Below are 11005 nucleotides of genomic sequence, written 5' to 3'. Positions count from 1 at the left end.
TTACTGTTCTCACTCTATCAGTAATTACTAGAAAGACACGATGTGTAATTCAAAATACCAGAGCAAACAGTGCATACAAAACTATTAAAAGCCTTGTTTTAACCCTCATTCCCATACTAAGCTATTATCGAATCAGTATATGCATGAATGTTTCTTTTAGAAATTTTTTTTTGGAAGGTACATTTAATAAAGAAATACGAAAAAGGTGTAATTATTGCACCTCACAAAAAGATGCACCTTTGAACATTGTGATGCACCTTTGAATTGTGACACTCCCTGCAGAGGAAATATAATTCGCTGTCTCATACATTTCCGACACACCCAATCCTAAACTGGCATTTGCTTTTGTTTCGCAATGCACACTTAACACAGAGATATCTTGAGGCTTTCAGTAGCAATAATCCAAGCACAAAATCCATCAGAGGTCAATGCTGAGTGAATGAGTGTGAATTATTCATTATAAGGGATTAGCCACTGTTCATAAATATAATGAAATGGGTCGTGATAGTCTAGGGCTGGGCTTGTAGACTAGGTTGTAGTAATAAATGGACTAAGTTTATTTTTTTATTTTTTTCATAGTGAAGAAAGCGCAATAAAAACACGTGGATGTGTAAACTATAATGTACATTTTTTTAAATTTTATTTAGTACTGGTGTATTTAAACTGGTTTCACAGACTATAGGCCTGCACAGACTAGGCCTTAGTTAAATTAAGATGTTTAAGCATATTTAATAAACATTACTTAGTAAAAGACATTACTGGTGTGTGTATCATAAGAAAAAAATGGGACTGGCTTATTTTAAGATCTGTCAGTGCAAGTTATTTTCAGTTGAGACACATCAAACATGTGTCTTAGCCTTAAGCCTTGTCTGTAAAACCAGGGGTATGTGTACTATTTTCAAATGCTAATGCTTTACTCAATAGACAAATAATTAGCCTTTTGTACTTTTTAAGATGAACTTAAAGGGATAGTTAACCCAAAAATAAAAATTCTGTAATCATTTACTCACCCCCAAGTTATTACAAACCTTTTGATAGTTCTTTGTTCTGCTGAACACAAAGGAAGATATTTTTGAGATATGTTTGTACCCAAATAGTTTTTTCATAGTATTCTTTCCTACTATGGAAGTCAATGGTGCTTCTGTTTCCTGATGGTTACAAATATCTTCCTTTGTGTTCAGCAAAACAGAGAAATTTATAAAGGTTTGTAACAATTTAAGGATGAGTAAACATTGACAGAATTTTCATTTTTGGGTGAACTATCCCTTTAAGAACATTGAAGCGTACTAACTTGTGCTATTTTGAGACACCATTTATATATATATATATATATATATATATATATATATATATATATATATATATATATATATATATACGTATGCTATGCTATTTTTGTATATTTTTAGTACATTTAAGTATGCGTTTTACCTGGGTTTTTAGTTTCAATCCTTGAATGTCCTTTAAGTGTTTACCAAACAACTTTGGTGTTGCTATTGAACTAAAACCAGTGTAACCACACAAAGTCTATGCTTGTAGATCTTTACTATTGATTATTGAATATCTTGTCCTCTTCAGCTCAACAAGGACTCTTGTGTTTTAAGTGCAAGGGATGTTTGCGTAAATTCAGTTATTACTGGAAAGTTGCACACGTCATCCGCTATTTTAAGACAGGAATTGGATTCACATAGTAGGTTTTCAGGTTCTCACCTATGGTCCTATTGCAAGTGTCCCATTAGTTGCTGCTGATTAATTGGCACTTTTTTTTCAAACTCATCAGTGTGTCAGTAGATAAACACAAGCTTCATACAGCACAGCTTATCCACCCAAAGCACAGCAAACCTTGTGACATATCACAGGAATTCTCACTACAAATGGAGTGGCGATGTGTGGTCTTGGTTTAACAGATGGCAAAGTTTGGCCTTAGGGATGCTGGCATTTCACTGAGGAAAAATATAGGACAGCGGGAGAACACACAGTGGAATGCCAGGTGTGCCATAATCAGATAACAGAGAGCGAGAGAGAGAGAGAGAAAGAAAGAGAGAGGGAGGGAGGGAGAGATTATCTATGTGTCATATTGCTTTGCACGCCATAACCAACCATACAAGTCGCTCCACCCTGCAGTTTTCTTCCTCTGTGTCATATGTGCCTGTGTCTGAGCCAGATTGGAAAGATTTGTGTAAGATGTCAAAAGTACTCCAAAAAAATAACCTACAAGCAAGTATCATGTGTATATATATATTGTAAAACAGGTCACATACATGTACCCAGCTAATACTTAAAAAATGTGTTCATTAAACATTGTTTATTAAACACAATGATACCTTGTTAAACTCATTAAACTCATGATAATGAGGTTGATAAACACTCAGATCTTTGATCTCTGGTTTTATCCGACTGTTTAAACAGAGAATAATGATGACTCACAGACGTAATACTCCAATATGAAAAACAATTACAGTACTTTCTTCAAACAGGCCATAACAAGCCAGTCGAAAATAAGACAGGATCTCTATTATTCACACTAATATCTGATTATGGGAGGGCGAGAGTCCTAAGCAGGATATTTAAAGGTCATTTTTATAGTTGTGCTTTGTTAAAACTGTTTGGCCCCTGGCCTTGCTATTGTTGCTTTGTGTTGCAACCCAAAAAATCCTACACACGACATATTCAAGAAAAGTTGGATTGAGCTTGCAATCTATGCATTTATGTGCTGTTATGCTACATTTATAACACACACAGCTGTCTATGTATCAGCGTCTCTGCCAATGTGGATTCAGAGTAGCAGTTGTTGAGCTAAACGTGACACTGTGCAACCCATTATAGATCCATGTGTCTTTCCCATTCCCACATTCCCATCCCCCTCTTCTCATGTAAAAAGATATCAACATTTGTGATGTTTCATAAATGAGGTACACATGCTTTAACTTACAGTTATTCACTATTATTTCCAGGAGGAATTCTCTCAGATGTCCTGATCTTTACTCTCCCACGCAGTGTCATAGTATTAGTGGCAGGTTTGATGAACAGTATAAAGAAGCTCACATCAACGTATAGGCATCCACCGCCTACTACTCAGTGTATAATCCTGAGTGACTCATTGCACACAGGTATCTGGAGCATGTTTACACAGGCATTTGAGGATATTCATGTGTTGAGCTTGCCAAAGAAACAGGGTTATATAAAATAATGAGTCTGTTATGTATGATACGACCCTTGTGATTGTTTATAACATTCCTTTTGCTGAAACTTGTTTCACTTTTGTATAACATAAAGGGTTATCAAACTGCCGTGATGATTGTATCTCACAGAAAAATATTAATATATCTAAAGTCACACTTCTTTTAAATTCATGTAAAATAAATCACCACGTGGACTGCGGTTTTCTTGTGAACCATTCTGCTGCGCCATCTTGTGGACATCACGTATGCTTGCAGTTCTACGTACAGCCTTAAAAAAAGGTGGCGCTGTTTCGTCATCACATCTGCTTAATATAACTAAAGCTTTTAAAACAATAAGTATAAACAAAATAGTTTAAACAGAAATATATCACAAATGATTCAGCATCAAAACACAATAGGGTGAATAAATAACTTTATTATTAATAATACATTTCTGAAACATATTGCATTTATTTTTATGACCACAAGAGAATATAGAAACATATTTATTTATTTATTATAATAAATATGCAAATATGACAAAAACACATTTTTTTCCTGGTCGTACTTCAACTGAGTTATGCTAATAAATATTATTGTAATTTATATTTAGTTGTCCAGCCCCACCCCCAAGAACAGTATTTCCAGGAATCCCCCTTATGATTGCCCAAGGGATTCCTGGGAAAACTGGACCCCGGGGATGGGGAAATGAATGATGGAGTATATTGTAGAAGAAGACACAGGCTATATTTAGTACTAGAATTAACTACACAAATCCCGTCCAAGAAAACATGACCTAATGGCATCATAAAACTAAAACGATCGTTTCTATTAAAGGCGGTGTGCTAATTTTTGAAAAAAAAAAAAGCTTTGGGAAAGGAAGTCGGGTCGACTACCAAAACACACTTGTAGCCAATCAGCAGTAAGGGGCGTGTCTACTAACTGACATCATTGCCTGGGTTGCGTATGTGTGGGGCGGGTCTATCAAATGAAGGTCCAGATTCTATCGGGGTGGGGTCGTGTTTGTTTAGGTGATTTCAAATGTCCACATTGGCTTTCAGGGATCATGCACCCCACCTTTAACTATGAATTTACACACCAGGCTGTAAAATCAAGGTTTTTAATGTTAAAAAACAAACGTTAAAAATCTCAGTATTTCATCAAACATATAATTGTTTCATTTGTTCGGTGGCAGTGCCCTCCCTCCTGAGCTACAGTGCTTCATCTCAGACTCCCAATTGACCAGAGATGCAGCACTGCACCTTGGGCCTGAGGACTGTGGGAGGAATGAATCACAACGTAATCTTACACAGTTGTTAACTTACTCATATTTTCTTTGATCAGCCTGGACCGCGACCCCCTACGGTCTGTTGATTGCATAAGAAATGACTAAGTCTCGTATAAAGTACCTGAGGTTTGGTTGAATACCTCAGCCTCGTGCTTAGCCAGGAAGTCTCCTGCTATTATAAAGCCTGAGAACAAGAGACAGCAGATGAGATTTACACTGATACATTTGAAACATGCTTTTACCACAAACAATTGACTTATTTTTGTCAGATTTGTTTACACTAAATCATATAAAGAACATTTTATAAAAATACAACCTTGATATATTTAATATTGACTGAGTAGGCCATGTCAAAGGATGAAATGTATGTAAAATTAATAATTGAAATCAATACTTTCTGATACTTTAAATCTCATTATTAACCTAGATATCAAAAGCAAAATTGCATAGTTTAATCAGTCCGTGTGTTTTACGAAAATCGAACCCATGACCTTTGGTCCTTTACATGGTTAGTGCCGTGTTTTACCAGTTGAGCTACAGGAACCTAAAAGTATAAAATGATGGTATTTATAAAGTGTTTTGTATAGAAAACACTTCTTCTGGTAATTAATATAATGGCTTTGTTTGAAAAAGTATACTTGACAGAATGTGACAAACGGAAAGGAATGGTGAACATCATGCGGGTTTACAGGAAATAGCTTTGACCCCTGTCTGCTTACATTTTTAACAGTTCCTCCTTCCTGTGCCCTCATATTCCTACAAAATTCCTCTCACATTCGTTCCTCAAGCCAAAACAACTACATTGACCTTTTTGTCCTTCCTGGTTCCTCCACACTGACTCGTTGTATCACTATGGCTTCAGACTGCCATCCATGGGGTACGATAAGATGTTTGAATGCAGGATAGTGTAAAGTCTCTGCATTGTGATACAGACTGAAATACGCAGCCTGACAGCGTGATATTTAGCATCAGCTCTAGCTGGCCCGTCTCTCTCCATCTCCAGCCACAGTCGAAGCAGCTAAAAGTGGCTCTCGCCCAAGACAAACCAGGACTCCAATCCACTGAGTAAACAACTGCATGCTTGCAGACTTCCAGCTCTACTCTGCCCCCAGCAGTACAACACAGACTGGTTCTGCTAGATCAGTGGTTACAGAACAGGATGTTTATTCCCGTGGACATCTGTATTCAAGTTCAAAGGCAACATCAATGCAGCCGGCTGCCATAGTGCCCTTTAGTCACTCAGCTCAGTGCACCGCAGAATTTGTGGCCACGCCCCTTTATACACAACCATTTCCTCTATGTCCCAATCATCAATCCAAACCAGTCCGCAGGGAAACTGGGTTCAAGGAGACTTTATTTCTCATCATATCAAATCCAACCGCAGTTGACACGCGAAGCTTTAAGTTACTGTTTTGGTTAAACAAGCTGATTTGACACAGACTATGTAGTTGTGAGATGAAGCAGAAAGTCTAGAAGGATCATAAACCTGTCAGAATAAAATTTTCAACTACTTAGGGAAGCAGACGGTGTGGTTTCAATATGTGACTCTTGTCTGGGAAATCCAGGATAAAGTCTCATAATCTAATTATAAGATGAGGGGCATCAAAGTTTGATTTAACTCACTGATTTCAATATTTGGCATGACTTACTCAGTCAACATTAAAGGTACGCTCCACTTATTTTTGAAAATATGCCCATTTTCCAGCTCCCCTAGAGTTAAACACCTGACCTCCACCGTTTTGGAATCCATTCAGCTGATCTCCGCATCCGGCGCTACCACTCCCAGCACAGCCTAGCATAATCCACTGAATCCGATTAGACCATTAGCATCATGCTCAAAAAACAAAAATCAAGGACTTTGCTGCCATAACACGGCTGCAGAAGGGGCAATGATATTACGCAGCGGCCGAAAGTAGTCCTCTTAGTATCTTTCAATAGCGGGGACTATTTTCGGGCACTGTGCAACATCATTGCGCCTGCCGCAGCCATGCTACAGCAGCAAAGTCCTTGATTAATACGCCAGAATGAGAGTATAGTTCCGAGCCATATCTGCCTAGAAAATCACAACTTTTAATTTTCCGTTGGTCTTAGTACACGATGTAACTACAGAAGTGTCAAGTATTAAATAAGAAAAATATTGAAACTCTTTGGTTATTTTTTAGCGCGATCCTAAGGGTCTAATCAGATTCAATGTATTATGCTAAGCTATGCTAAAAGTAGAAGCGCCAGACCCGGAGATCGGCTGAATTAAAAATATCGAAACTCTTTGGTTATTTTTTAGCGCAATGCTAATGGTCTAATCAGATTCAATATTCCATGCCAAGCTATGCTAAAAGTGCCAGCGCCAGACCCGGAGACCAGCCGAATGGACTCCAAAACGGCAAAAATCAAATGTTCAACTCCAAGGGAGCTGGAAAACTAGCATATTTAAAAAAAGTGGAGTGTTTATATGTACATCCCAAGCGTATATATGTTCTTAGGATGCTTTTATGTGGAAAACACAAAAAAATGACTTTTTTACACACCAAGACTTCTCATCTGCATTAGCTCTCGTGTGTCTTTGCATGTCTGATACTATAACGTGTGAAAACCTCAAATTGCTATTGTAAAGCACTCAGAGCTGAGCTCATTCTCACCGACTGGCAACTCTGTCAGCTTCGTCTGTATATTTCTAGGATCATTTTCACTCCTCAGACCAGGAAGCGGGTGCGATTATGCCGGGATCATTCACTTAACTCTCTAATGGCTTTCCCAGAAGTGCCGTGGTTAATGGAGAGAGGAGGCCAGCAGACATTACCAGACAGATATACAACCTATCCACAAGATACTGTTCGCTGCCTGGTTACAGTACAATCAGGGCTGAAGGGCTCAGTTGACAAGCATGTCTGGTTCCACTTTGATGCTTTTTATAGACCGAAATGAAGCACAGTGACCTAATTGTGAGTAAAACAAACAAGGAACTTTAAAAGCCTATAGGCTTCATTTGAGGTATATTTAGTTATGAATAAGGAAGGCGAATATTAGATATGTGTTTAGTAATGGGTTCTCACCTGTAGCATGGTGCATTTCTTCAGAGGTTGACACTGCATATATCTGGAAAGAGAAGTGAACATGTCATAAACAGCATGTATTGTTTTGGAAAGTAATGGAGAAATAGTTTAAAAATATCAATGATTTTCCACACATTTCTCGGTTGACTACGTGTGAAAAGAAGATGTTATCAGCGTATATAGGATTTCAGAATGCCACAGGCAGAATTGATAAGGAGGTTAAGAATTCCAACAAATCTCTCTCGTAATAAAGCCCCTCCCCAAATGGGAACATAAAATTTCTCTAAGGATATTAAGGGAAAAACATGAAAATTCCTGAGCCTTTTCCAACAACAGAGAGCTTTAGGTTGTCTCATATCCCCCTTCTGGAATCTCCCTCTGTCCATATAAGGAATTCTGAAGGGATTTTATTTTGGGATAATGGAAAACGTAGCTGCGCTTTCGATAAACATTCACTCGTTCAGCCTCTTACGGCCAGTGATTGTGGAAGCAGATAGTTTGTCACAGCTTCGCGTGTACCCCCCTCCCCCAATCCCATCTTTCCCAGCCGCACTGCATACATTCCCTTTTCTAGTCACAGTCTGCAGGAGCCTGACATAAAAGGCAAATGAAGGTGTAGGAGAAGGCAGAAGCATTTGTGGCAACATAGGAAAAGCCGTGTTTATGTTTTCAGAGGTCTTGGGTCTCATATTTGACATGACAGTTCATTACATAGTTCGGAGGTATCGTTTCTGAGATATCGTGTGCGCCTCAGTTATTAATCCATTTAAGGAAAACTCAACCAACGTCTTGCTCTCTTATCTCTTAATAAGTGAAATGAAATAATAAACATCACATCCTGCCGCCTAAATCCCAGTTCCCAGGCTCTGTCCTACTTGGGAGGCAAGAGTTAAATTTATCTCACAGCGGTATATAGTGAATAGACCCTAGAGACATATTTGCATATGCACATCAAGATATGCACCTAGTATCTCATGCTAATACAATTCAGCTTTTTGACATGGCCTATTTTCTGGTATGGTTATTTTGAACATGAACATGGTGAACGTGCGTGTTTAATTTGCATATTGTTCTTTATTGAGGAGGTTATAAACGAATAGATTTTCATTAGGCCATTTGCCAAACCTGTATATACACTCAGTCTGGACTTTGAGGAGGAAGTCTACAGTCCTGATCTAAAGATTGCTTAAGTGTTACCAGCCTTGCACACTTCGCAGCACACCAGCTGTTTTTTGTGATGGTCCGAGAACCGAACCGTTCCAGAGACAAACAGGGAATGTGGCATGACTTTGATTTGAGGTTGCTCGGGCTGAACGTACAAAGTCAGATTGAGTTCACTCACTTATCGATACATTCACAGTTATTTTTATCAGAGGTCAGCTACCTTTGAAACACCAGCAAAACCAATATGAGTGCATTCTGGATGCCAGGGTAAAATGCCATGTGATCTGGGAGAGAGAGAGAAAGAGAGATAGAAAGAGAGAGAGATATTACAGTGACAGACCAGGCTGGTGCTCACCTCCACAGATGAGGCAGATGCAGTGTTTACACTGACTTGGGCTTGATAATGGAGAGCACGAGCGCGCCTAAACATTGCCTTTTAAGGTTCCCTCTCATTCTCCCCATCTCCTTAAATCATCACGACAGGAAACATGCAGGAGGGGGAGGGCACGGCCGCCCCTGGCCTCTTACTGTACTGTACCTCTGCTCTCTGATTTGTCTAGCTCTTGGAGCAAATCTCCATTCTGAAGCCCATGCTTATATATAAATTACAAATGCAAATGTCAACCTGTTGCAATATCTAAACAGATTTAACTCAACCTGATAGCTGTTATATACTTTTAGACACTTTTGGGAATTTGCAGAATACGTGTGGAGGTGTTGTTAACATACATCTTGTAGCGTTTTACTTTGAGGTTGAATGTAATTACAGCATTTCAATGAGGCTTGTTTGCCTGTGATGCTCCGTGTTAGTTATTTGGCATTTAGCACACAATTGATTCTGTCCATAAGGTCATTCAGATCATTACTATTACCCATATTTGGCAACCCACGGGTGCTGTTTGAAAACTAAGAGATGGCTATAGTAAACATAGACCTACCACCACTGGATTTCTGGAGTCAAAAAATACATATATTGTCAAGTTCTGTGGGTTTATATGTACAAAAAGTTACAGTCTTGGTACTTAACAATGACAGAAAAATAAAAAGATTAATTCAGTACAAAATATTAAACATTAAATAATATATAAATGTATAATATTTCATATAAATTATATATTTTGTATAATATTTAGGGCTGTCAAAAGGTTAATCACGATTAATCGGATACAAAATAAAAGTTAGCATAATATATATGTTTGTTTATTGTGTTATTATTATGTATATAAATACACACATACATTTAAGAAAAAAAAATTATGTTTATATTTTTTAATTTATATATAAGTGCTGGGCGAAGATTAATTGCGATTAATCGCATACAAAATAAAAGTGATTTTTTTTGCATGTTTACTGTGTGTAATTATATATAACCACACACACATACATATATTAATATCAGATTTTTTTATTTATATATCTTTTTTTATTTATTTATATATATATATATATATATATAAAAATATAAATACATATATATACACACATGTAAATGTTTCTTAAATACATGCATGAATGTGCGTGTATTTATATATACATAATAATTACACACAGCACACACTCGTATATTATGCCAAAAACTTTTATTTTGTATGCGATTAATCGCGATTAAAATTTGCCCAGCACTATAAATATATCTAAATAATTATATAAATGTAAATGTTTCTAAAGTACATACATGCATGTGTGTGTATTTATATATACAACATAATTACACACAGTTCACACACATATATTATGCAAAAACAAACTTTTATTTTTTATGTGATTAATCATGATAAATTTTTTGACAGCCTTAATAATATTTATAAATTATTATACTATTATTTAATAAAATAACATTACATATTTATTTATATTTTTTCTTTATAAAATATAAATAAAGCTTTTAGTTTATTAGCACAGCTATAAAATAATATTAAAATCTATAAAAATAAAAAATACATTAAATGTACATTACTGCATGAACGTCTGTGAAATGCATAAATGTACATGTTCTGAGAAAGGATGTCAGCCATCTAAAGTTATTATTAGTTAATAAAAAAAATCAGAAATTCACATAAAAACTCATCTTACTGCATGACTGCATGACATTATATGTGTTTGTGACAATAAATGGCTTAGGTTGCCCGCCCAAACAGCATGCACATTTTTAAAGCCGTTGCGTCTAATGCCTTCGAGTAATTTTAACCTCACAGACCATAGAAAATGTTAATTTGTCAAGATAAAAGTTAAGGTAACTTTTTTGATAAGACATATGAGATCATTAACATTTCTGAGGTAAATGTCATAAAAAAACTTTTACAAGGCAATGGCCCAGCAGGACAAATCCCTGCAGCATTCCT

General features: G+C 36.7%; 1 long non-coding RNA gene across 1 annotated transcript; it reads right to left on the bottom strand.

Moving 5' to 3' along the window:
• Nucleotides 1–6341: 6341 nt before the first annotated feature.
• On the bottom strand, nt 6342–9780 carry LOC129422888 (uncharacterized). Its single transcript, XR_012357974.1, has 3 exons — nt 8884–9780; nt 7500–7542; nt 6342–7382 (listed from the first exon to the last, which is right to left on the bottom strand). It is a non-coding gene; the product is annotated as an uncharacterized lncRNA (long non-coding RNA).
• Between the last annotated feature and the right edge of the window lie 1225 nt (nt 9781–11005).

Source organism: Misgurnus anguillicaudatus, chromosome 16 (genome assembly GCF_027580225.2).
Source record: "Misgurnus anguillicaudatus chromosome 16, ASM2758022v2, whole genome shotgun sequence".
NCBI lineage: Eukaryota > Metazoa > Chordata > Actinopteri > Cypriniformes > Cobitidae > Misgurnus > Misgurnus anguillicaudatus.
The sequence above is the reverse complement of the archived record's forward strand: the minus strand, read 5'-3'. Positions and strand labels throughout refer to the sequence as shown.